Source organism: Athene noctua, chromosome Z, assembly GCF_965140245.1.
Source record: "Athene noctua chromosome Z, bAthNoc1.hap1.1, whole genome shotgun sequence".
Classification (NCBI taxonomy): domain Eukaryota; kingdom Metazoa; phylum Chordata; class Aves; order Strigiformes; family Strigidae; genus Athene; species Athene noctua.
Window position 1 is genome coordinate 602,265 of NC_134077.1, and position 27,625 is coordinate 629,889.

At 48.4% G+C, this 27,625-nt stretch overlaps 1 long non-coding RNA gene across 2 annotated transcripts in view; it reads right to left on the reverse strand.

The window, feature by feature from the left end:
- Positions 1–525: 525 nt before the first annotated feature.
- Positions 526–27,625, reverse strand: part of LOC141973522 (uncharacterized) — a 37,646-nt gene continuing 10,546 nt past the window's right edge. Inside the window, exons 3-7 of one of the 2 annotated variants that reach the window (XR_012635541.1) lie at positions 20,829–21,056; positions 19,844–20,008; positions 16,274–16,445; positions 2,847–3,018; positions 529–637 (exon numbers count right to left, since the gene is read on the reverse strand). This is a non-coding gene — a long non-coding RNA (uncharacterized LOC141973522). Of the gene's footprint in view, positions 638–2,846; positions 3,019–16,273; positions 16,446–19,843; positions 20,009–20,828; positions 21,057–27,625 lie in introns of both variants that reach the window. The other variant, XR_012635540.1, reaches the window with a different exon arrangement.

Genomic DNA, 27,625 nt, shown 5'->3' on the forward strand with positions numbered 1-27,625 from the left:
GCTTCTCCTGCCAACATAAATTCGGTTTTACTGCTCTTTCTCCCGAGCTCAGTGATCCCTCTCAAATCCAGATCTAGCTTTTCCCCATGCTTTTCCATCACCTGCTTCGATGGCTCAGCAGAAGCAGCTCCACCACCTCTCATCCCCTGGATGCCACAGAAAGTCAGGATTCTCACATCCTTCCCCTCCCCAAGGGTCCTTCTCTTCAGTTACCTCTGTCTTGCTTCAACCCCTCGTATTACAGCTTCAGAGCTCCGAGCAGCACAAGCCACTTGAGGCTTTTTCTTCTGTGCCCTCGTATTACAGCTTCAGAGCTCTGAGCAGCACATGCCACTTGAGGCTTTTTCTTCTGTGCCACTTTGCCATGACACAAGCCCTGCCTCATCTCCGGGGGTCTGACCACAAGGCAGAGGTAAACTGCGTCCCAATCATCCAGAGGGCTAGTTCTGGGAAATTCAGGTGGTACTCGGTTACCTCAAACTGTATGATTTCAGGAGTCCTTAAAATACTTCTTGCAGCAGTTGGTTTCCTAAACTCATCTCAGTCACTGCGAGCCAGTATCTTCACGTGTCAGCAGCTGAGACCATGAGCGGGAAACTTAGGAACACGGCATGGACGATCGTGAACGTTTGTATTTCTGTAGTACAGACAGAAAAGGAAACAGGTGACTGTAATTCAATGACTGTATTAATTGGGCTGTAATCTGAGCACCGTAAAGCTGCTGATACACGGAAATCTCCGAATCCAGCTCCCTTCTGCAACACATGAGCACAAAGGGTGAGCCCTAGACGTGTGCGCCGCCGGGCCATCTCCGGGCCTCCTAAACCACAGCCGTGGGTTTTTACTTCCACGTTACAGCCTCTACCCTGTTGTTTTTGTAAAATCAGATAGCACCCCCGTCAACAGGTTCCACCCAAGGGAGAAACAGGTATGTAAACAAGCTGGAGGAAAGGATCTCTGATGACAGAGCAGAGAATTAGTACTCTCTGCCACTAACGCATCAACCCTATTGGATTGTAAAGCTTTAGTACCAAATCCGTGATGGACAGTACTTGTTTATTTGCTTGTGAATGTGACATGCATAATTCCTCTTCAGAATTGTATTTAGAATAATAGATGGCCCCGGAGAGATGTAATTCATTTGAGAAGGCTGACATCATCTAGGTGCAGCTCAGACGATTTATAACTGGCCTCTTTATATAAGAGAGGCCCATTAATTATTTAAAATTTTCAGAGAAAAGATGGATTAAATATATATTGTGGATGGTAATTGTCATCTGAAGATTAAGCGTCATGCGAGCGTGTGGGAGGGGATGCAGGCGGGGGGAGGAGGACGCGGCACTCCCTGGCAGGGCTGTGTGGGCAGGTGGGAGGGAGGAGTCCCCGCACCCACCCAGCACCTGCCTGCGGCGGCGGAGCGGGGCCTGGGGCCCTCCAGCAGCCCAGAGTCCCGCCGGGCGCCACTCCGGGCTGGGATCCCGCCGAACCCCTCTAACCTCGGCCGCCAACAGCAGACGCTGCTCCCAGTCCTATAAACGCCTAACCCTGCCCTAAATCTCTCCAGCCGCTTCCTCGGCAACGTCCTCCAGCAACAACGTGCCCTGGGCTGACTACGCAGATTAATAAAAAAATCTCAGCCCTTTAATGTCAGCACACGCTTGCTGCCCATTCCTTGCTCATACTAAATAGCTGAATAATGCCAGTGCGTACTTCTCTGGAGAAAAGGTACTTTATCTGCTTTCCTGCATGGACCCACAGTCCACCGGCTTTCCATTCTCTCATATGGCAAATAAAATTGATAACACTACCTGAGCACGTGCCCATTTTTAGCCTCCAATCAGTTCTCTTCGGAGGAGATTTGCTCAGGAAGTTCTCACCACTCATGTGTCTTTTTTCCCCCCTCGGTATTACAGTGTAAATGCTCAAACATCCTCTAAGTACAACAGGGATTTTTTTTTTCTGCTTCTCCATGCCAAGTGACAGACTATATTTCACAAAAAAATGTCCTTTAGGATCAGAACTATCAGCCTCTGGACAAGCTTGAACGAGCAGGGTAGTTTCCTGCAATCCAGCAGCCCACTCTTGGGTGACAGGCAGGGTCTGCTGAGCAGATAAAAGCCTAAATAGCATTTTATGTTCTTGTCAGGCACCAGTGTCCATCATGGGAAAACAAGCTGGTAAACAGGAAAACTTCCCACTTTGCGTTCAGTGTATTCTTACAGCCCTACTCACGGAGCTCACCCTATCCCAGTGTACTAGACCTCTCCCAAGAAATCTCCACTAGGTATTTTCAATCTCTTCCTCAGAATGTGTGTGAGAGATTAAGAGGAATGAGATCAGAAATGAAGTGCTCATTTCCCAAGGGACACACTTGCTCCCTGTCTCTTTCAATTCCTTTTTTCTGTATACTCTGAACCGAAGTTTGGTAATATACTTTCCTTTTTCTCTGCATTGCACCATCAACATTCATTTTTGTGTCAGATGTATATTTTTGTTTCATTTTTAGCTCAGATTGAAGTATAACACTGTCCTCTAACTTTTGTACCAATTTGGCTCTTACCCCTTCCCAGGTAATTTTTCTGCTTTTCCCACAATGACTCGCTGATACCTGATATCAGAGTCCCTGAGCTATGAACTCCCCCAGTGTGGGAAAGCTTACAGCCCCACTGCGCTTGAAAGGAATTACTTCCAATTACTATTATTGCAATTACAACAGTTACAGTTTTACTATTTTTTTTTTAGCTTTTAGGTTTTTTATTACTGAGAAGACATTTACGGGAGGTTCATGACATATTCTGCCATTTTCAAACGGCTGTATCAGATTTAATGAAGTAAGCAGATTTTACCTTTCAATTGCATCAGCTCTGCCGTTTACTGCTCCTTGTTTCTCTAGTTCCATTTTTATGGACACAAGGACCAAATTCATCTGACCTAGTCACTCTGGGATCCTTTTATCCTCAACAGAGAGAATCAGGAGCTTTTGAAATGCAATTCATCTCATCATTCTGAAGCAGACATCTGAAAAAAGTCAAATGAATGTTACCATGAAAGTGCCTCTTTCTGTCTATTGAGTGTTCGAAGCCCAAGGCAATGAGCTCCCACAAAGGCATCCAGCTGCAGGTGGGGACGGGATTGTCATTCACAGGCAGCCTAGATTCACCTGACCCAATTTTCATATTTTTTAACAACTAAATGAAATAGTTTAAGAATGCATTTCCCTTCAACGTGTTGAAATTTGAGTATGGAGTAGGAGTATTTTAACTCCACTTCTTACCAAGTGAAAAGCAACCCAGCTAGGACCTGAGCGAGCCTTCGGGCAGAGAGGAGGGGAGGCAGAGCGTAAAGCCCTTGCCTGCTGTCAGTGCCTGCCGGACAACGTTCCTTTCTTGGCACTGAGATTGTGTCACATTAGCAGGCACCAAGGAAATGCACTTGACAGAAAACCCTTCCCTCGGAACGAAACCGTTGCCAAAACCCCTTGGCCACAGTTCAGCCAAACACTTACATGCTTTGCTAAACCGAAATGGATGGCGTGTGTTTAAGATGAAGCACTTGCCGTTGTTTCTTTGCTCCATCAGGGCCCTAAGATCAGCTCCTATATTTTTTCACAGTAACTTGGAAATATTTCACAAGCTATTCTGTATCAATTGCACGTTAGAAGAAGTTAAAACAACACATCTCCTATTAGTAATCCGATCAGGTTCACGATAACGAACAGCACAGAAAGAACTCAAAAGACGTTCCAAGCTCTGCCACTTGTGCTGCCAGTACACCTAGAAAACGTGTGGCAGCACCGCAGCAAATCCACATCAGTGTCACATGGAAAATAATTCCTCAGACTTCTAAATTTCAGGAGGCTACGCTGCTGCAAGAGCTTGTCCTGAGGCAGTTCTCAGCAAAGTAACCCAAGGCCGAGCGCGGGGCTCGCGGCCTCTGGCTCGCGGCTCCAGCGGGCGCGTGACACCGTGCTGGTCCGTCGCGGACACTGCAGCTACTTCAGTCAGAGCAGGGGAATGGCAGTGACCACAGGGAGGGTTGTTTCCGTGGTTTCTCGGCTGCCTGTGCGGGCTGTCACACAGCCACCCCTCTGCGGACGCAGCCAAGGGCTCGGCCCAGCCACGACCCCACCCGTGTGATAACGTCTCCCCCGGCCTCAGCCCGTCCTTCGCTCCTGGTGTCTCGGCAGGGAATGCAAAAGGAACACGGGGCGCCACGGCCCAGACTCAGGGGCTCTCAGGCTGACGTGCCGAGGCCGCCGCGACGAGGCGGGGCTGGAGCACACGGCGGGGCTGAGACGGTCCGGGGGCAAGCTGGAGCACGGGGAGGTCTGATTACCAGGCTTTCACCATGCGGGTGGGTGAGCTGGAAGAGGCTGCCCAGACAGGCTGGGGTCCATCCTTAGAGATACCCAAATCTGACCGGGCAAGGCCCCGGGCAACGTGGCACCCGTGCTGCAGCAGGGGTCTGCAGGGCCCGGTCCGCCGCGCCTCACGGCCCGGCCCAGCGGAGCTCCCGGGGCTGCGGGGCACCTCTGCACGGAGCTGCCCTGAAAACATGAAGTCCTGCCTTCTGCTGAGTCACGCAACAGAGTCTGTTAGTGTTACCTTAGGAGAGAGGTAGGAACTGAGGGGAAAAAAAGAGAAGCATTAGCCAAGGGAGCTAATTTAATATCAGTACAAATCCTACAGGAGCCCTCTTTGGGGCCCTCGGCAAGCTGGCTGGCACAGACAGACCTTAGTGACTGCTTCACCACTGTCCGAGAAATACCACACGTACATGATACAAACCCGTTACCTAAACACCGCTGTGTATTTAACAGGGAAACTTCAGTAATGATGCCTAAACCAAAAGCCTAGTGAACAGCCTGAAACGCTGCAAAAGCGTGGCCATTCCCACGGCTTGCAGCCATTATGCACTGCTAAAGTTTAGCTATTTCCATTATTTGTAGCTGTTATTTGTTTTCCTGCTGGACTTAACTGTACCAGCTCTTACTCAAATATTGGGAGACACTACTTAGAAGGTCACTGTAACATGCCAATATATAGACTTTACCCTGCAAATCCCTGGTACTTTTAATCATCCACTGACAGCAGACACAAAGAAAATCTAAATAAACCATGATCTTCACAAATACAGATGGTTTGGATTTTACAGAATTGGCTTGAACAGATTAAGAGCCACAAGCTAAGCAGCAAATGCTCTTTAGGAAATCAGACGGATGCCTCCCGGGCTTACCAAACACATGATGCTAATCAAATGCTGCCAGGGCCGGCCCCAGCTGCCATGCTGCTGGTGACAGGGACCTGGGAATGCTCGGCAGGAGGGCAGAGGCCAGACCGCCCGCCGGCCATGGAGGGCTCTGCCCGCCCTGCCTGGCCCGGCCGCACCACACCGTGCTGGCCACTAGCCCACTGCGGCCACGGCGGGCCCCAGCCCGCGGGCAACGTCCCCTCTCCCTTGGCCACCGCAGCAGCCCCGTGGGCAGCACCAGGCCGCGGGCCATCACCGTACCACGGCACCTCCTTCCTTACGTGAGCCACCGGGCTACTTGTAAACAAGTGGTGTTAGGGCCGAGGCATCGAGCGACAACTGCGGAAAGGATCGACCACCCGGCCTCGTCAGACACGAGCCACAGATCGTCTGGCGTGAAAATAGGGCAAACTGCGCCCTCCCGCCCTCCCGCAACGCCGTTAGATGTTGTGTGTGACACCAGTAGTTAAAAACCACGCAGACGGGACCGCGCTGCGTTTGACGGGGAACTAGCTGCATCTTGGTTTTTGTAATTCCTTGGTCTTTTAAATGATTATTGCTCTCCAGTGATTTCAAATGGGATTTTTAAATGTTCTGTTCACAACGTATCACTAGTTCCACTGAGCTTAACAGATCGTAAAAGTAATAATGGAAAGTTACAGATTTCATCCTGCCGTCTTTTGAGTCCTTCGTTTAAAACAGAATTTCATTACTTCCACAGAGGAGAAAATAAATCTACATGATACTGAGCTGAGAGAAGGCTGTTTACAGACACACTCCAACATAGTTCAATATTTAATGCTGTTACGGAACCATCTTCTGCTCAAAAAAAAAAGGCTTTTGTCACAGTAAGGTTCGTCAACGGTGAAAAATTTTCTTTTTTTTCTGATAAAATTTCATGAGAAATGTTAACATTTTATCAGGATTATGTCTGAATGACAACACTGCACCTATATTGTCAGTATATATCTTTCTTAAAGCATTATTGAAATGTCTAGGGGCTGAATAATGTTCTGAACACAGAATACTGGTTCTGAACATAAAAGATAAACTATTTAAAACCATGTTAGTATTTTGAAATTGAAATTATCACGGAAAGCTATAAACCAAATCTCATCACAGCTACAAACCAAGTTGAATCAAACTCCCCCAAAACATAAATAGCTTTTAATATTTTATTACTAAGTTATTTTCTCAATTCTTTTCTGGTTTGATTACTTTACGAGGATGAAACAGTAACCCCCTGGCCTGTATCGAGATACTCTTTTTAAAAGGATTCTGGTACAGTCTGGTGGGAAACACCTCAAAAAGACAGAAACCTTCCTGCTGCCGGGACTGGGCTGTGTCCTCCAACTACGGTGACACTGTGGGGCAACCAGGTAAAAATCCCACCCTAGAATGTCCTCTAGCTGTATGTCATTAAGTACAAAATAGCTTTAGGCAACATGAACTGATATGTTAAAGTACAAAATAGCTTTAGGCAGCAGAAAGGAGGCTTCAGAGGGGCCACTTTTAGAGCTAACCATCAGTAGCATCACCCCCGGAATGCGCAGGGTTGGTCCCTCTTACCCTTGTGCTTGGCTTTGCTGTCTCTAAAGTCAGTGGAATTTTTCTGTCTCCAGTGGCAGAAGGGTCTGGCCTGACTTCTGGCCAGGTTAATTGTTATCCCTTGCCAGTAAGGATCTAACACTTCAGGCATGAGCAAGCTGCTTGCCCCTCCTTTAACAGGATTTCAGTGTGCTCTAACTTCCCTGTGGTTTTGAACCTTCTGGGCGTTTGTCAGAGCCCATACGTTCCACAGGCAGAGCTGCTCTCCCAGCGTCCTACCCCGTGTCAGCGGCAGTGCAAACTAACCAAAACAAGCGCCAAGCAAGGCGAATCATTTCCTTTCCTGCCTCAAGATGCAGCACAACGCCGGCGAGCGCCAGCGTCAACGCAGGGGATGCTGCAGGGGAGGGGAGCCGGGCCGACTCCCCCAGCAGCAGCAGCTTCTGCGGGGTGACAGGAAGATGGATTCAACACAGGCTGGAGGAACACAAGGCAGAGAACATTCAGACTTACAGGAAAAAATGTGTTTTCTTGAGAACTACCAGGAGAAAATCAGTATAAGTATTGAGTGTTTTTGTCAGGCGCTTCTTTACAAAATCGTTCTGCTTCTCAATTAATATTTATGCTACAGTGCCAGACTGAGACTGCTATGAAAATGATACAATTTTAAAATAAATAGTAAATCTACCATAAGTCACCTAAGATCCAACAATTTATCTTTTTTTCCTTCACTTCTAGTTCATTTCAACAAAACATTCATTTTCCAATTCGTCTCTTCTCTTGTTAATTAACTACTTTCTTCAATAGGCAAAGAAACTTTGTGCAACTGACGTCAATCTACTTTGCTTATAGGGAACGTAGGATTATTCAGGAAAAGCGAGTTGATCTGCTTGGTTTTCATCAATCAAAGGGGGCTTTGCTGTTTTGTTTTTAAGAATGATTTTTAGGTACATCTAAATGCTCCTAGTTAGGACCTGAACTTACAAACACTGAAGACCACAAAGCCAATTTTGTATTTAGGATCACTCTCCCATGGACAGTCCTTTCCTCTTACAACAAGGAATATAATATATCATCTAATGTCGGTTATTGTGCCGTGCAGTTCTGTGCATTTATTTCTAAAGGAGTGAGTTGAAAATGCATGACTCCAATGTTTCCTGAAACTGTATTTCTCAGAAGTAGCAGGGGTGTTTTACCTTCAGGACAAATTTCAAAATTCTCTCTTTGTTTGTAAAGTTGAGCCAATAGCAAAATTATCATTAAATAAATTGATAGAAGGTCTGTACTTCTATCAGTAATTCATAGTTTACAGGAAAGGAAAAAAAAAACCAACACATTTTTGGGATATTTTAAGAAGATTCAATAGAATTGTATGACCTGATCTGTGAGGTGTGGTACCCCAAAGGCTTTGAAAAGTGGCTGCTAATTATTCTTAAAGGTCTTTGATGTAGTCAGTGCCCTGGTTTTTGGAGGATACAGGAAATCCTTACAGTTTACTGTCTTTCGTGGTATGTCAGTTTTCCAGTCAGTGGGGTAACTTGATGGGTTGGGGAATGGAGGATACAGGTCCCCAGCGAGCAGCGTCAGGCTGGCAGAAGGCCCCAAGCTGATGAGAGACAGAGTACTGCTGTCAGGCTGCAGAGGCTTTTCTTCCTTCTCGGTAATTAAGCCGAGAATGTCTTACCTTGCTTAGTTCATGAGAAATGCAAATATCACGAGATTTGTTATGCAAACAGTTTCTTTCGCTTGGATTTCACATTCTGTCTGCGCTTAAAAAATCTTGGTTTTGTTCAGGTGACTGTAGTACTGATAATCCCAGTCAGACACCCCCGGGGAGAAAATAAAAAAGGAAGGGAAAAAAAAATAAAGAAACCCGAAACCTTTATGGAGAAGTGATGAAAAGTCAAGTTTCTGAAACGTGCCCGTCGTGTTGGGCTCACTCAGCGACAGGAGCCTCATCTCCATGTGCCGCTCCCTCCCCAGGCGAGGAGAGCGCCCGGCAGGCCGAGCTCTGGTGACAGCCTCGCACACGGAAACTTTTGGCAGATTCACGGAGAAACACAGCTGTAACCAAGGGCCGTGCCCACGCCGGCTGCAGCGCTGCCTGCTCGGGCTGGCACTCCCAGCCGGTGGCACCTCCAGAGCGCCGCCGCCCCGTCACGCCGGCCAGTCCTGCGCCACGCGCCGGGGCGCTGCCCGGGGCACACCCGCCCAGCCTCACCAGCACCCCCCCGCGGGTCACCCCTCGTGGGCGAAACCCCAGAGCCCGGAGGCTGCTGGAATTAACGTTCAGGCCCGTCCACAGCGGCCAGCAGCACACAGGGAGCCGAGCACACGGCGACGCTCTGCAGCGGAAAACCTCCCGGCTGCCAGGAGCGTGCAGCTCAAAGGGTCCCTCAGCCAGAGCCGGTAATGGGGTATTTTGCAGACTTTGGTAGGCTTTCCTTCTCTGAACTGGTTAAAATCCTTTTTGAACCTATGGATGTTTTTGACATTATCCTGGAATAACAAATTCCAACATGCTGTGTGAAAAATTACTTTTGTTTGCTTCTCCATAATTTTAATTATTTAACTTTATTTCTCCTGTTTCTTATATTATAGTTAATAGGGAATAATTATCTGTTCAGCATCTCCAGAGATTTATGCTTTTAGTGGCTCATAATCCCCTCTTTCAGCTCCTATCTTGGCTGCAGACCTGTAGCACACCCAGCCCCTCTTCGCACACGAGCTCTTCGTAATCTCTGCTCACCTCTGTGGCCCTATCACACCTCTTGCCATCTGGGACATCTTTTCTGGCCTTTAGTCTCTAGATTTGGGGAGCCGAAGGCTGGATGTAATCACGGTGGGGGCACAAAGGGATGTGGACTGTGGCATTTTCGCGTATTCTGCTCAGTTTGCTGTTTCCTTCCCAGTGACGCTGAAGCAGCCCTCTTGGGAAGGTCTGGTTTGGTTTGCTTTGACAGCCACAGGGTATGCAGCTGACGCTTCCACAGCCCTGCCTGCAGCAATGTTTAGAACCTGAATTAGCAGGGCAGAACATGGCACTGAATTTTTGTATCGGGGTTGTTACTTCACATTTATCCATATTAAATATCATCTTGTACTAATGCCCGCTCAGTTGCATGAAATTCAGCGGCTCTTCTCAGCTGGCTTTCTTTGAAATTATCTTTAATAACTTAATAATCACTAGTAAAACTTTTCACTTTATGATCTTTAACAAATTATTTACGAGCGTACCTAATATTAGGTTGCAGCACAGATCCCTAAGAAACTCTGCTGGTCACCTTTCTGCACTGGCAAAACTGATCACCCTGTCTCTATAATCAATTACTGGCGCGTGGCAGGAGCCTCCTTTTTCACCTACAGCCACCTTGAAAGTTTTCATAAGACCCAGCAGTGTCAGGGAGATCCCTCCTGTCCACGTGCTCGGTAACTTTTTCACGATGATGTAGCAGACACACGAAGGCACCTTCCCGCTCCAGTTTTGTGTGGTTCCTCAATCAGAAAGCTCTACAACGGATCCCTTTCTGCAGCTATAAGGGTATTTGGTCTAAGTATGCTGGGTCACTGGGTAACCTTTAGAGTCACCTTTAAAAACATCCAAAAAACATTTCAGCATTTTTGGTTCTAAGCAGTGCTGGCTTGGGTCTTGACTTCAGAATAAGAAGAGGCTCCTCTTCTCCAGTCGGTCCATACACAGCCAATGCAAGGATTCGTGTGTTAGATCCTGGGACATTTTTATTTCTCTGTAAGGTATCATGTATGATTTTGAGGCTAAGATATGGATGATGTCATCAACTGTGTACTCAATTACCGAATGCCTTATGAGACTGAAAAAAGATCAGAAGATGTTTGATGCTATTGCCCTCCCAGTGGTCAGCCTGAAGCTCAGTTATCTCTCTTCTTGCATTTCCACACAAAAGGCTTTTCTCCTCCTAACACAGACAGCTAGTTTCTACATTTTTAGCTGCAGAGGATCCACAGCCTGATTCAGAAATAGGTGGAAGAAGCAACTCACCAAATAAGCCCTCTACTCTTCCAGTATCTGCTGCCGGCAGGAGGGCACATCCATCCCCCCACGGGAAGGGACTCAGGAACAGAGGACAGGCTAATGACTGTCCACACGCATCCCTCTGCCCGGCTGCGCCGCAGGGGCACAGCGCTGCCCAAAACCTTCGCAAGAGAACAGCCAGATTTCTGTGAATGACTGCCATACGCCCGCTAACAAGCCAGCTTCAAGTTTCATAGTAACAGCAGGCTTTTTTCTTATCAATTTCCTTTTATTTTCCATCAGAGTGCAGCACGCAGGCAGGTGACCCATTCATTACAATCAAGAACTGAGAAATAGCATGTCTGCTTGTGCCATTTAAACAGCCAAGTCACAAGTGGTGGCAAACGTTACGTTCAGCACGGATCTAGATAAAGTCCTGAGGGCCAGCACACGGTTACAGACTGAAAATACACCATGCTCAAGCCAGTGTTTACTTAGGAACTCTGCTGGTCTCCTGCGTTTCATGGCAAATGCCTAACTTGTATATTGGGAGACAGTTATTCAGCTGCTGTGATAATCGTGCCCAAAAGTCATTATTTTCCAGCGCCTCAAGGCTGTGATTTTGTGCAACCATGTTCTGTTGTTCCTTGTGTTATTAACAGATTTTGTAGGCCACCTGCCTTTTTAATCCCCCCTGTCCCTTCTTCTCTTGCTATAGCACACCCTCTTTTACCCCTCCCAGCCCATTAGGCCAGCGCTCCAGGGCTGGCTGTTTGGGAACAAGAGCACTGACGAGCACAACCCTGTGTCAACAGGCCTGCTATAAAAGGGACTTCTGGCTGAAGATTTGGTACTTACAGCATTAGGAGGCTGCCCTACTAAATATGTCTTTTCTTAGCACACACGTCCTACTAAAGCTGGTGTACCACCTTGAGAACTGGCACAACGCCGCCCCAACACATGGCCGTGGTGGTACACTCTGTATAAGCCTGAAATATGTTTGCCGAGGGTAGAATTCCAAGCCCAGGATACTGCAATGATATATTTGGCTGGCGTACCCGCAGTAAAAATCCCAAGCCAATGTTTTCAGTGTTCACTAACCTCCAGCACTCCATTTCAGGCACCTCATGTCTGATTACCAAAGACAGGAAGACTTCAGCAATTCGCCTCCCCTCCGTGCCCCTCAGCAGCTTTTCTGCCGATGCAGAAAAGCTGAGCAGTAGCTCCCTCTCCCCCCGTCCCCGTGCTGGAGCTGGTCTGCAACACTTGGGACAGTATGCATGAACTATCTGCAGTGAAAGTTGCCTCTCACTGTTGAGAATTCAACAATAAACAGTGTTTATACAACCAGCTCTGAGCTCTGGCCAGCTGGAAGGACGGAAGGAAGGAAGGGAGGAAGGAAGAGAGGGGTCAGCACGAGTTCTAGAGCCCTGCCCATAGGAAGAGGGATGCATGAGTTGAGATCTCTCAGAAGTTTCCAGACTATTGCTCATTCTCTGCAGGATTATCAGTGAGGAAATTTGCACTATCTGAACTTGAGCAATGGTATAAAATGTTGTGTTGTAGGTGGGAAGCTCTGGGAAAGAGCTAAATCTAACTTGCCTCTCCTCTATCATTCCTGCCCCAAACAGTATCAGCAAAACCACCCCACCCGTCCCATTTGAATTCCAGATCAGGCATGCATACCGCTGGGTTTAGGGTGGAGATCCCTCCCTGCATCTGGGGTTTCGTAACATCAGTGTTTGTGTTGTAGATGACAATTACTTCTGTGTGTCTGCAGGTACTGAATGGCTTCCCCCATCTAAATGCAAAGCGGCAGCGCAGCGGCTCTGGAGAGGTTTATCCAAGCTACCACAAGTCCTTCTCCCTCTCCTGGGAGGTTTTAGAAGCAGAAAGGCAGCTTTTTCTCTAGGTTAATTCGTTCTTTGGCTTCTAGACTGCACAGCACGTCCTCACGGTTTTTGCTCCCATCTCTACCCAGGTCAAGGGGCGAGGCCGAGGTGCGCTGCGGCCGCTTTTCATCCCCCAGGCTCGGGTCTCCCCCCCAAGGCAGGCGCTGAGCGCCCGTGGGGCTGGGCCCTGTCCTGCCAGGGCGCTGGGGCACAGGCTGCCGCGCACCCGGGGCCTCAGCCTGGTCTAACCAGGAAGGGTGCCTGCGCCAGAGGGGTTTTCCTGCCACACACCAGCCCTAGGACAAACACACAGCCAGAGCAGAAGAATAACAGTTCCACCAAAGCAAAGAGGGCAATGGTAGTTTGTACCAGGTGTGAATTTGGCCCAGGGTGTGATGCTCGGCATACCCGCGGTGTGACGCTTGGCATACCCGCAGTGTCATGCTCGGCATACCCGCGGCGTGACGCTCGGCGTACCCGCGGCGTGACGCTCGGCGTACCCGCGGCGTGACGCTCGGCGTACCCGTGGTGTCATGCTCGGCACACCCGCGGCATGACGCTCGGCGTACCCGCGGCGTGACGCTCGGCGTACCCGTGGTGTCATGCTCGGCACACCCGCGGCATGACGCTCGGCGTACCCGCGGCGTGACGCTCGGCGTACCCGTGGTGTCATGCTCGGCACACCCGCGGCATGACGCTCGGCGTACCCGTGGCGTGACGCTCGGCGTACCCGCGGTGTCATGCTCGGCACACCCGCGGCATGACGCTCGGCGTACCCGCGGCATGACGCTCGGCGTACCCGCGGCGTGACGCTCGGCGTACCCGCGGCGTCATGCTCGGTGTACCCGCGGCGTGACGCTTGGCGTACCCGCGGTGTCATGCTCGGCGTACCCGCGGTGTCATGCTCGGCGTACCCGCGGCGTGACGCTCGGCGTACCCGTGGTGTCATGCTCGGCACACCCGCGGCATGACGCTCGGCGTACCCGCGGTGTCACGCTCTGCGTACCCGCGGCGTGACGCTCGGCGTACCCGCGGTGTCACGCTCGGCGTACCCGCGGCGTGACGCTCGGCGTACCCGCGGTGTCATGCTCAGCGTACCCGCGGCGTGACGCTCGGCGTACCCGCGGTGTCATGCTCAGCGTACCCGCGGCGTGACGCTCGGCGTACCCGTGGTGTCATGCTCGGCACACCCGCGGCATGATGCTCGGCGTACCCACGGCATGACGCTCGGCGTACCCACGGCATGACGCTCGGCGTACCCGCGGCGTGACGCTCGGCGTACCCGCGGTGTCATGCTCGGCACACCCGCGGCGTGATGCTCGGCGTACCCGTGGTGTCATGCTCGGCGTACCCGCGGCGTGACGCTCGGCGTACCCACGCTCACGGGGAGTTTGCCGTAGGACAGCATGTGTCCATGTGAAGCCCCGAGGGTCACACACCTATTACAATTTATTCATTTGCACGCTGTTCTGCATTACTCTTTGGAATCACGGAAGGTGCTGTTGGAGGAACCATTACCCTCAGTGTATCACAGTGCTACGCTCCTCCGCCCTGCTTTCACTACTTCACAGCCGCCAGCTGTGATGAGGGTATTGCCTGGCCAGCACGGCCAGGGGCTCCTCTGGACAGCAGAGAGACACCTCAAAACTCAGACTGGAGATGGTAACAGGAGTTGCAAAGAGCAAAAAGGGGGTGAAGAAGACCGAGAGCTTAGTGTCCACCTCTGCAGGTGGCACTGCTTGCTATCTGAGTGGAAGGTGAGCTGGCTGCAAGGGAGAGAACACGGACAGATTGCCATAAGAGTTGGTAACTTTTGTCTCCAACCTTCTGAATTATTACATTGCCTTTAGTAATCGTTTTCCTGATGTGGTTTCCAGCTACGTTTTTGTGTGCAAACTGCAGTTGCTTTGGACTCTTTGGGGTATTTTGGACCGGCCTTGGGTATCTCAGCAGGGAGAGGGTGGTGCCTCCCTGCTGCACCACCGGCTCGAGGGTCCTGCCTTCCCACTGCTCCTATTAGGAGGGCCTGCTCCCCACTTACATCCCACACAGATCTTCTGGTATCTTATTTTCACTGCTCTAAATCACTTGTGTGATAAACTCAAAATTAAGACGTCAGGCAACGTTATTTACACTAATCCTACACCCTTTGCTCTTCTGCCTTATTCCTGAAGGGCTTTATCTTGTCTCCATCAGTAATGATTATTGCCTGCATTTCAGAAGGGCCCATCGGGCTGAGGAGGAGAGATGCCACACAGCGGTGGGACACTGCCAGCACACCCCTGCCCCGCTCCAGTACACCCAGCCCATGCTCTGCTTAAAGCACACCAGACCTACAGTGCTGAGCCAAGGCTCCTAAACCCTTCCGGGCATTACACACATATGCATCTGCTTCGTCTTTCTTACTGCTTTCATTACGTTAAAATAAACCAGCATTAGGAGCAAATCACAAAGGAGAGGGATGCTTAAAAATTCTGCTTGATAATTACACCGACATGAAAGCTAAATACACTCACTCATGTGCTGTCACATGAGATCCTATCGACATAACTCAGGAGATTTAAGTATATTTTAGTATCTGGTATTTTTTCCTGAACCAAAATCAATTCAACTGGCTTTTACAACCTATTTACAGCCACTGAAATTCTTGATTTTAAGAGCTGTTTTATAGCAGAGCAGCCCCTTACCACTGGGTGGTTGGGTTTATCGCTGACAGCAGGGAAGAGATGGGAGGGATCGGTGCACAGGCCCCCGGAGAACCAGGGAATCAACGCTCCCCACGTTAACAAAGGCCAACTGCATCTGCTCTGCCAAGGGAGTGACGTGACCCGCGTTGCGATGGCGAAGCCGGAGAGGAGCTGCAACCAAACCGCTGCAAAGGGCAGCAGCAGGGGGTCCTGGTCAACAGCCCGAGGCAAAGGGCCTGGCCGCGGGGCCTGGTGTCTCATCCCTGCCTGGGGGACAAAGCCACTGCCCTTTACAAACGCTGCTGTGCGGGCTGTTCACGCCCGTGGTACCAGGTTTTGTCTGTGCTCACACCGAGCTCCACTGTTTCTATGAACTGCCCAGGTTAGGCCAATGCAAACACTCAGGGAGCCGTGTATAACCTGGTTTATCTGCTGGGATTTTCTGCAAGCCTTGTGTACCCTTATCTGATTTCTCATCTTAGGTTGTAGGTGTTACAGAGCCAGTAATCAGAAACATTACAGCCGTTTCCATCCACTCTTCTGATGAACTGTCTAGGATTGCCTCTGACCAGACTGCAATTCTGCACGTACGTGCGCACACACACACACACACACACATACACACTCTCCATTTTAAGTCCGTTCCATTAACCCATTAGAAATGCCATTTCCCACTTCATTAGTGCAGGCAGACTACTAAGGAATGTAGCATACACTGGGGCTTCTTCTGTGAGAAATGGAGAGACTGATGGGGAAAATCATTAAAGATGATGCTAGGAAAGATTAATCAGATAATCCAACCCTCCTCCTCGTGTAGGTCAGTTTCTATTAATAATGAGATACATTATTAGCGCCATTCCTATTTTTCTAATGTCATCTTTATAGGGGAGAATATGTTTGCTTACCTCAAATTCAGAGAGCCTCAAGCACTTGCTGCTAGTAGAATTCAAGGTAGGTCAGTCGAAATGGATCTCTTCCACAGCCTTTTGTATTCTCATGGCAGTCACAGCCCCACCTGATCATGCCTGAAGTTTCAGGAGGAGCAGCAGTGATCCCCAAAACACGACCTTTTAGACCCTTTAAAATGTGAAAAATGTACAATTAATAACAGGCAAATTACTTCAAGGGGACATGTTAAGAAATTGCATCCCTACCACCATTTTTGCTGTCATTAAGGGAGGGGTTTGGTCTCCCTCTCTGGACAGTGGCATCGACCTTCACCATTTCTGCGCCTTCATTTTGTGTACGTAAATTAAGACGACACTAACAGAGGCTCTGGAGCATTTCCAAGGAGTATGAGGTCTTCAGGTGAAAAGCCTGAGATAGAAATGCAAATCTTTCCTCGTGTCCCCTGCAGTTCCTAATGTTTGTGTTTCTACGTCATGGAGAAACCAGACTTTTCTCTGTCTTCTCTCTCGGCCGTCTGAGACCAACCCACACACCTCTTACAGTAGTTCTGGGATTTGTACCTTGAGCTGCTGCTGTAGAGACCTCAATAATCTGAGAAGGCCTGAGGACTTCGTTCAGATTTCACATTGGAGTAAACAGGAACTAGTAAAAGGATTACTTTTTTAAACGAAGGCCTCTTCCCTCAGAGCTGTTATCTGCCCAGCCTCCCAGTGGCGCTGGCTCGGAGCACCCATGAAAGCCAACATCCTTCACCTCATTTCCAGCAAAAGCAGCAGCAGCACTGACAAACTCACGCTGGCCAGGTGTGCTCTGCTGGAAACACCCTGCTCCGAAACAAGGTTCCAAGCACATTAATACAGGGCTAGGAAGATTTGGAATAAAGTGACCTTTTGTGGTTTCCTCCTGGTAATGTCCCCAAATAAACTCTTACAGAAAGAACCTGTTCTGGAATAAAACATGCTACATTAAAAGAAGCACAATTATTCTTATGTTCTGATGTTGGGTTTTTGTTGGGGTTTTTTTGTGAAACCAAGGGGTTTAGCCATCTCCTAGCTAAAGCAAAGCAGTTTTGTAAGGAGCAAGTCACCCGCCTTCTCTATTGTGTGGCTGCAGACCAGGCTCCAGCCCTGCAAAGTGATGGTCGGGACACGGTGTAAATCCCATCAGCTCAAGCAGAGGCATTTAGATATTAGTGTTTAATGAGCTGTTTGCTTCCATTTAGTTTCATACCACTTTTAAGAATTTCTGTGCATTTAGCCAAAGAAAATTGTAATAACGCAATTTATTAAATGAACTTTTCAATCTTAAAACATGGGAATGCTGTGCAACGAATACTGCAGCAATAATATTTTAGGATATAAAAGAAACTTGCATTTCGATAGAATTTTCATTAGTGTGATTACAGTATGAAAATTAATCAGTCATCTGTGCATTAGAAGAATTATCTGTATAAACAGTTCATTTGGAGGCTGAGGAGACCGGGATGCATACCACGAAATCAACAATGTGTAAAGTAGATCTGAAATATTTTCCGTCTGTTTTCTCACGCTGTTTGTCTGACTTAAACTCAAGCTGCAAGTGCCTTTGGGCACTATCGATAACAGCAGCCCTAAGTGCAGTCTGTATGTCTGTCTCGGAGTGAGATCACAGCCAAAACCCCGAGGAGCGAGTGGGCTGTGCCGGTGCACGGCACGACGCCCGTGCTCAGCAGGGGGACCCCGGCCGGCAGCGCAGCCCCCGCCCGCTCGCTGCCCCCGGGATGGGGGGGAGTCGGGGGGTAAAAGCACGAAAAGGGTGGGTTGGGATGGAGCCCTCGAAGAGGTAAAGCACAGGCCCAGCCGAAGGAGGAATTCCTGCTCCCCGTCCCATGGCAGGCGGCGCTGCCCCGCGCCTGACGGCCACGGCCCCCAGCAGCCCGTCCTCCTCCTGCCCCAGCCCCTCGCAGCCCCTCACAGCCCCCAGCCCCTCGCAGCCCCGCGCAGCGCGGGACAGGGCTCGGAGCGCAGGAGGCCCTGGCACCGCGCGAGCTGCTCGGGGGCTGAGCGCGCCCGGCGGTGCCAACGCGGCTCTGGGCACGCGGCTGCCCGCAGAACACCCTTCCCCTGGGGCTGGGGGCGAGGAGACTGGGGAGAAGTAGGAGCTCCCTTCAAAACATGGACTCAGAACCTTCTAACAATTAATTAAACGTACTTTTTTTTTTTTTTTTAGTATCCTTCATGAAGACCTGCCATAAAAACATTGGATTCCATATTTAAACTAATAGTATGCATGTTGCTACAAGGTTACACACCCTTCTTAATATTAGACTACGTCTGGAATCTAATTATGGAATGCATTTTCACAATCCAAATGATTTGTTGTTTTATTCAGCTTTTCCACATTAGAAGGTACAACCAGTTTTGATACATTGCTAATTTGGATGTATCTGCCTGAAAATTGTTTTACTTCAGCTTCATCTTTCACAAGGAACATATTCTGACACCAGGATGATACTTGCGCTCAGTAGTTTAATTCCAGGCTGGTTTAACGTGAGCTGCAGACATGAGGTATCCTCTAAAGAGACTTTTCATGGACCATAAGCCAAAGGCAACTGCACCTGATTCCTTGTTCCAAGAGAGCAACTGTACTTTAGGAGCCTTAACTGGAGATGGACCTCAGGGATTACTCACCAGCTCCTTCTCCAGGAGCTGCCATCTCTAAACAGAGGAGCAGGTTTTCTCAACGCCCAGCGTTTTGTGCACGTGAGAAATAAGGACTTTAGAAGTCCGTGTCACAGGGCTATCTGCGGATAGCTGTCACACAGCCACTGTTACTCACTGCAAGTGTGTCTGTAAGGCTGACAAAAGACATCTACATTCTTGCTTCTTAGGATTAACATTACAAGAGAGTTCTGGTGTGGGATAAGGAATAAAAGGTAAGAAAATCCACAGACCAAAGTACTCATGGAAGCACTGGGTGCAAGTCCTCCAGGGAGCTCAGGAAGGCTCTTCACCCTTGGCTGTAACGTCCACATCAGACCCTCGGCCAAGCATCCTACCAGCTAAACAGCCCCAGCACCAGACGAGGGAAGAAGACGGAACAAATGAAGGAGAGAAGAGGAAAATGAGATGAAGGGATTAGTTAGAGGAAAACTGGGAGGAGTATAGTGAGCAAAAGGGTGAGTAGGAGGAAAATAAATCTGAGATGTAGGCGGGTGAGAGGTACATAAAGCCATGAAGATGATACCAGATTACAGAGTCGTGAGTCAAACACTGAAGCATGAAGCAAAGTCTACAAAGGGTATCCCAGATTCTTCTAATTCACACAGAAACTTCTGCAAATAACACTCTCTGACAGAGATATGTTACGCAAAATCAATATTCATCTTTGTGGGTTAAGTAATGTTTAAGGAGTGAGTCACATAGCTGATGCATGTATGTGAGTCTGAGTGGACACACAGGTTCAAAATGTGCACGAAATACAATAAAGGAAAAGAGCGGGATTAAATATTGTGCAAAACATAAAAACTGAAATTATTTTGGAAAGTCTCACCCTGAAAAAGGAGGAATTGCATGGGTCATACTTACGTGCCAGATCAGTCTGTCGTTTCAGGATCTTGCCACTGTCCCACAGGTCTAACGCTTCACTGACATCAACTCTCCAGAATTACTTTCCTCCGGACTTGTTTTTGCCTCCTCAGTAGTTTGGTATTTGTGTACCTCAGAGCAGCGATGTCTTTCTCCTAAACATGCCTGCAACACAGAGAATAACAGAAATGATCTTTCTTTTAAAATGAAGGTCACACATACAGACACAGCCTGGGAGGGCCGGGCAGGGCCAAGGCCAGGCTGGGATGTCACCCACGGGAAAACAAGCTCTTCCCAGGAAACGGAGCCAGGTTAGGCTCTGAAGAGGGATCAGTTCCATCCACCCAACCTCTGAATTACACTCGTGGACACGTCTTTCTTAATCAACCATACAGGGAGTTAAGACACTTAATTTGGCAAAGAAAAAATGGCTGAAACCAGATTATGTGAAAGCTGTGATGTTTTCTCTTGATTTAAATCCTTATCTATGTTTAATATTTATTTATGTAAGTTTACACTTCTTTATAGAATCTCCTAAACTAATGGGCCTCACGGACAGTAGTCAACTCAATTTTCTTTCCAGACCACCAAATGCTCTTATCTGTGAAGATCCTTTTAATGTTCCATGTTTGTGTGGGCTACTGGTCTCTAGCTAACCGTGGCCTCACAGACCACCACTGCCTGCAAACCAGAGCCTTCCAAAATGCAATCCTGTCATAAATACAGTGGGGGACTAGTCCAGCATTCCTAAGCTGGATTTTTAGACAAATACAGATTTTGGTAGAGAGAAATCTGACTTTCTTTGTTAGGTGCTTTAGTGGGTATTTCACTTCTTGTTTCAGAGTATTGCCTCCATAGATACTAAAGTAGTTGAGGATTTCATTCCGTATTTCTATTTTCCCAATATCCTTCCTCAGGAGCTGCAGAGCCATGGAGGACTCATTAATAACTAAGCACTTTCGAAACGGGAATTAATTTGCCTAACCTGTAAACTCTTGTGTTGGCCACTCACTCCTCGCCCTGACAGTGTGCAGCATCAAAGCAGCAGCTTCTAGCCGGCAGCGGAAGCGCCCGCGTCTGTTCCCGCAGCACTGGCCGTATCGACCGAGACTCTTCACCTCCAGGTAACTTCTGCTTGGTCCTCATTCACTGGAGGTGTGTCCCTGCTGGCTCTGGACTGCGTGTATGCAGCTCGGGAAACGTTCTATCCATCCTGCAAAGACAAGAGTAGAAATGCTGCAAATTCTTGCCAGTATCTCCTGGCAAGTATTCCTTCAGTGTTACTGGAGCGCATCCATTATTTTAGTTGAAAATAAGACCGAGATTATAATCAAGCCTACTAAAATAATAAGCTACGTAAGTTTAAAGCGATCCCCTAGCTGCAAGGGGGCTGTGAGGAAGTGGCGCGTTCGCAGCCCCAGAAGCCGTGGTGGCACAAGCCGCGCTGTGCCCAGCGGCCGGCAGCGCCGCCTCCCACGGCCGCAGCGGGAAGGAGCGGCAGAGCGACGCTGCCGGCACAGCGTGGCTGGGGCTGGAGGAAGGGCTGGCAGGGTGGGAGCAGAGCTAGAGGACAGGTCTGTGCCTGAGCAGCTGCAAGAGCGGGCTGCAAAGGCACACACCTTTGATGTGGCTCCCAGGAAAGAGGGCAGAGGTGGCAGCAGCACAGCTCACAAGGGGCGATTTCAGACAGGCCACTTGGCTAAACCGCATCAGCTCCATCACACCTCGCTGAGAAGCTGTTGCACAGGCTAATCCTTCTGCTTGTCCTTCTCTTCGTAAATATTTGGGAATGGCTTTGAGACAAGTCAGGACTTTCTGCCCGATCACTTCTTGGCAGAGCAGCGAGGTATTTCGCTCAAGGACTGCGCCGCCCAGCTCTCCGCTTCCAAGAACAGGGGCTCCCTCTGCGAGCGCTTTCCACTCGTTCAGAACAAAACAAAACAAAACTATGAGGTTTCTTTTGATGAATGAAACATCTTCTACCATTTTTACTTATTCACGCTGCTCTAGGTATTCATGCTGCTAACTTGGGACGTAACATTTCCAGTGGAAAACTGGGGGAGATGTTTCTGCAGCTCAGAAATACCCTGAAAGCCTTGCAGGGTTTTATGTAAATACTTTCAGACTGGATTTGAATGGCCTCGTCTCCTCCACAGACTCAGTTAGTAAGTACAGGATAGTGAGGTATAGTAAAGGATGATTACAGAAGGAAGTGCTGCCCCCAGTTCTTTAGAATTTGCTGTCAGCGTGTTTCACCAGAAAGGTGAGGTCTGCTCTTCAGACCGCAGCTTTACCAACCCACACCCCCGCCGGCCTCCCTAGGAAATGTTCACACATGCAGAGGACGCTCAGATGTGCACGTGAGGGCAGATGAGCGTGCAGAGAGGTGAGTGGGTATGTAAAGACGTTGTGTCCCACACACAAAACATCCCTGCAGGACAGCGGAACACTGCGATCCACTGATGAACAAGGACTTGACCAGTGCGTGGAATTATCACCTATCTGAGTTTAGTGATGATGAAATGGTAAGCTGTGCAGAATGATAAACAAGCTTAGCCCAGCTTTTGTTGCTTTGCTAGGAGGAGCTGAACTTCAGTTTGTGCAGCCACTGGGGATCCCCAGACACCCAGCCAGGGCGCTGGTAAGACCTTACGCAAGACACGTATGAGCTGACTCAGGGCCTGGGCTCAGAGCATCGGCGCCTCTTCTGGGCTCCACCGCAGCCGACACCTGGGGCAAAACCTCTGCTTCCTTTCACCACCAAGGGCACAGGAAAAAAGCAAAAGCTGAGCACAGCTGGGACAACAAACTTCACAGTTCTTATGAAATGAGACAAAGTATTAGAAGCAGTGTTTCCTTAGCTGTTCACTTCCTATGCTCGAGTCCTGTTAGCACTCGCTGTGGTTCAAATGTTAATGCACTAAACCTGTAACCCAGCAGGACTAAGAGTAGCACCCCTCTGGCGTTGTCAAAGATGCCACATTGTGTGCTGCAGAAGAGACAGAGCGTCAGCTCTGTCTGAAAAGGAGTTCATGAGTCGGGATGTTGATCTTTCCGGGTGAAATTCAGTCCTGACTGGCTAAACATCACGTGGAGACTGTTCTCCTGGTGTTTCTGTATTCATCTCCATCTGGTGTGCTTGGAAGAAGAGCCAGAAGGCGGCAGTGAGTGATACCTCTCTTTGCCAGAAGACCCTCCGGGTAGCAGATAACACCAACGGCAGGACATGTTCTTCAGAGAGGGGATCACACATCTCATTGACTCTGACAGCCCTTCTCTGACACTGAAAGAGCTGCACATAGATCTTCATCAGCAAGGGAGACCTGCAAACCCATTAGAAATATTAAGTCTTGAGCTACCTAAGGTTCAGCAGGTTTGCATTTCCATTTTTTGCTTGTCTGTTTTTTAAATTCTGAACACAGTCTCTGCTGACGCTTCCGGGGATGGTAACATCTGGCAGAGGGAACCTGGGGACAGGACGTCTCAATCCACTGAAGTCAGGCTCTTCAGAGCTTTTCTGCCAAGACAATGATCTGCAGTAATTCTGAGAGCAAGGTGGTTGCCATTTACACGCTGCCAAAAGGAACAGAAAACAGTAGGATCGACATGAAATGTTTGGGCTGTTGTTTCCTTCCTGTTTAATTCCAGTGACTTTCCAGCAGCATGGTGGGGTCGCCAGCTGGCCAGCATTGCTGTGCAAGTGGAGCCTTAACTGAGAATTCCAGTTTCTGGGAAAGACACACACGACCTGGGAAGACTGTCAGGCAAAACGCTGTCTGCAGGCAAAGTGAATCAGCCAGTGTCAGCCAGAACTGAAACTTGTGGTTTCTCTGAGGATACAGGTTGAACAGTACAGGGAACCAATTCTCAGCCTACCCAAGCAGGAGCCAGGAATATCTCCAAAGATGTGTTAAATTATTCTAGAATAAGTCTTATAATGTGACATTCGTGTAAGCCTTTGCAACTAATTTTCTTGCTGAGTGGGAGGAGGGTTAGTAGAGGAAGAAAAAAGACATTAGTTAAGGTATTGAGTCTCCCGTGTTGTCAAAAACTGAAGTATTCATAACTCTGTAGATGGCTATGCATCTTTACAGAGTCAGCACAGATTTCTGCGTGGTTCTGCCTGATTTTTAATTAACCACAGCTTTACTGGATTCCTATGGCTTTCTGTCTCATAAAGCCGATCAGTCATATGAACTGGTTTTTTAATTATCTTAAATAAAAATGTTGTTTCTTTAAAATTAAAAGATTAAAAACCTTGTGGCTCTACCCAGCCATTACAAGCACCTCAGCAAAAGCTCTCTGCAAACAAACTGATCTCCCCCTCCATTTTCCAGAAACTCTCACCCTTCTTTAAAACTGTAAATGAATAAAAACTCTGCCATAAAATTTCGTTTTCTTGATCTCACCTTCCGCCAAGGCAATGGCAAGGCAGGTTTCTCCCTCCAGGAACACCCCACACCTCACTGGTTCAGAGAGACCACCCATCTCCGCCCGGCAGGAGAGCCCCGACGTGCCAGCTGGCCCTGGCTGCCCCGTGTGCTTCCCACCCTTCCCAGCTTCCCACCGCCCCGACCACTGGGGCGAGAACAGACTGCTTTCTCCTTCTCCACTTCCTTCTCTTTTCCCTTTCCACTTGAGTCATCCCCTCTTTTCTCTCTCCCACCAGATTTCCCCAGTTCTTCTCCTTCTCTCTCTCTCTTCTACACTCCCTATCTCCTTAAGTTATTGTTCTCAATCCTCTTTTTATGCTTTGATGGACATATCTTCTCACTTTGAAAGCCGCTGTACACCCCAGATAGAGCAAAACACATTACTTCTAAATACCATGCCCCAGCAAGCAGCCCAGATGATGGGCTGTACACCAGAGACAGTCTGGTTTAGCTAAGCAGCAGCAATAGCTGAAATAATTAAAATAAATCTGCCTTGGAAGCAAGCTAAATCAATAGCTGCTAACTCACCAAATCTAATAATTACATGCTTCCTCCTGTGAAACTTGGAATAAAAGGGTCTATTTCCAAGACACTGTATTTAAGCAAATCAACAAAGGGAAAAAGAGAATGCACGTTTATGTGGGTGCACACATCTAACATAAATATATTATTGAGTATTTTTTCATCCAAATAGCAGCACTTTTAGAGAAGCTGCAAAAATTTAATGCAGATGTGTCTACGTTAAACTGCGGACGTTTTTACAGAACACCACACATAAAGCATAAATCTCATTTATCAGCAATCCAGTGCTTAGGCATTTCTACTTTGCTTACTTTGGAAGTTTAATCAAATGAACGCTATCAACCTCTAACATCATAAATCAGCCATTTTAAGAAGCAATGGGGGCTTAAAGCAGTACGAGTGAATGAATTTCTAGTCAGCTCATGCTTCTCTGCATATTAATTTTAAGTCTTGAATTTACTCCAAATGCCTATCAGAGAGGAAAAAAATGAAATGGGGGTATATTTCTCCCATGTAGATGTCTGATAATAATGAATCCTCATTTATTACAGCACTAAATATGTGATTATCTCTGTTTGCAGTTCAAGAGCACCCTGAAAAATTCCAGTGTTCAGGGAGACCGTAACACCAAGCCAGCTGTAGAAGATGCCACGCCGCAGCGCTGCGCACACAGGCTCCCACACCACCTTCGACACTTAGGGAGACGGTGAGGAGCCCCGACGTTACAGTCCAAGTCCTTCTAGTTCCAAAGGGGGGGGCCAAGAGTGCTGGCGGTGAGTAGAGCACCCCAAGGTCCCAGCTGTTACTACTGTAGCTGGTTGGCAAGTACGACCTCCCCCTCCCCTCATCCTGTTTGAATCCAAGCCTTCCCACAGCTCAGGGAACTGAACAGGAGCTCTGCTGTGTGATTTCTTGGCGAGGATACCTTCCCCTTCGAGCCATGTCTACTGGAAACAGCACTTTAACTCCCATAAAGCACCCTTCTGTAGAGACGTGGCACACAAAAAGAGGAAAAAGACCAAAATAATTTCTTTTCACTGTATATGGAGTTTAGTCAATCACATCAGTACTTCCCATCCTGCTGTATTTTAGCAAGGACTCAACAGATTTTTTTGCGTGCCGTTACAGGGATGCAAACTTGCCACTGCCACTCCCAATCCTGCTTCACCTGAAGGCACGTGCTCCGCTGGCTGAGCGCTGAGCAGCACAAAGCCCGCGGGAAGGTGCCACTGCCCGCCTGACTCTCCCTGTAGGTGCACGTGTTAGCAAAGCACAAAGCGCAGCACCCACAAAAAATGATACGCAGCCTGCAGAAGAACCACAAAAGCTCGAAGATGGGAAAAGAAGAAAGATGCCGTGACAAGTTTTTTAGAAAGACTATATGTGGCCACTTCATTGTAACGCCTCTAAACTATATATAGGGCTGGCTGTTGATACAAGCCCACTCATGAAAACGTTACATAAAGTGACTCTTGAGAGGTTGCTAAAAGCAGTAACTTCCCTTAAAAACAAACAAACTGATTCACTTTCACATGGCATGTCTCTGGTAAGACACAGTGCTGGATATCCTCCTTACAAACTATTTCTGAAATAGGAAAAAGAAAAAAAAAAAAATATCACATAACCTATTATTACTTTCATGTCTTAGAACTGTGGTAGCCTGTCCAGACACGCCAGACCGCGTGGCAGAGAGCGACTGCAGGGTACGAGTCCCTGACACAGGAACCCGTTACGGGCATCTGGATGCACAGCCTGCAGCACCACGTTTGTCCTTGGTGCTCCTCCACTTTCTTCTTTGTAACTGTATTCAGCGCCTGCCGAGCGTGCGGCAGCACTTCACTCACTGACGTTACTTCACTAGGACGTATCTCTTGGAATTGCTTTAAAGATTATTTCATGTTTGTACAATACGTTGAATTTCTAAGTAATATTATTGCTTTAATACCTTTCTCCTGGGGGATTCCACTGTTGCAGTGAATTTCACAGAATTATTGCTGGAATTGCCTGGCAGACTAGTTTCTCCCATCTTTCTAGCAAGAGTACACGAATAACCAGTGTACATGATCGGGGTAACAGTCTGCAGTGACCCTGCACAAAGGACTCTGAATGACGTTAGAGTCATTTCTGATCCAAAAGCAGCCGCAGGGAAGCACAAGGCGGATTCCCTTTGTAAGCTCCATAAAATAACAGCAGATTTTTGTTGCCGCTTCAGTCAAGCCAACACACATTACCTTCTCTCAGAAAGCATGAAAGCAGTAAATTACCCAATATGTGCCGTTTTGTGCACCCAACAATGCAAGTCACAAAATATACAAAAACAACTGCTCAGAGATGAACAATGAAATACATGACGCGTGAGCGAAACAAGAACAATGCTCCCTTCAGGAAAGACGCAGCAGAATCACAAAAGACAGCTTGCCGTACAGATTGCTGAAGAGTGACAGTCAGAAAATACTGGATTTTGATTTGTGGAAACACAGACTGACAGGAAGAAAAAGTAGAAAAAAAGCGTTCTACAGTATTAAAAAAAAAAAAAAAAAAAAGCCAGACTTCCTAAGTGTACTCTGCTGGTAAAATTTCAGTTTTCAAAAGGGTTCAGAGACTAGTTCTGTAAGAAAATCTAAGGCCGCAGGTAAAAGCTGCAGCCCGTAACACACGACCGCGTACCGACACCTTCTCCGTTTCCAACCCAGCGGAAGAGGCCGCGGCAGTCGGTGCCGGCAGGGCCCCGCAGAGCAGCCGTGCCCCCTGCGCTGCCCGCGGAGGCGAGCGCTGCCCAACCTCTGAGCAAAGCTCAATTTCCCACTGGCACGCTAAACCCGAGCCT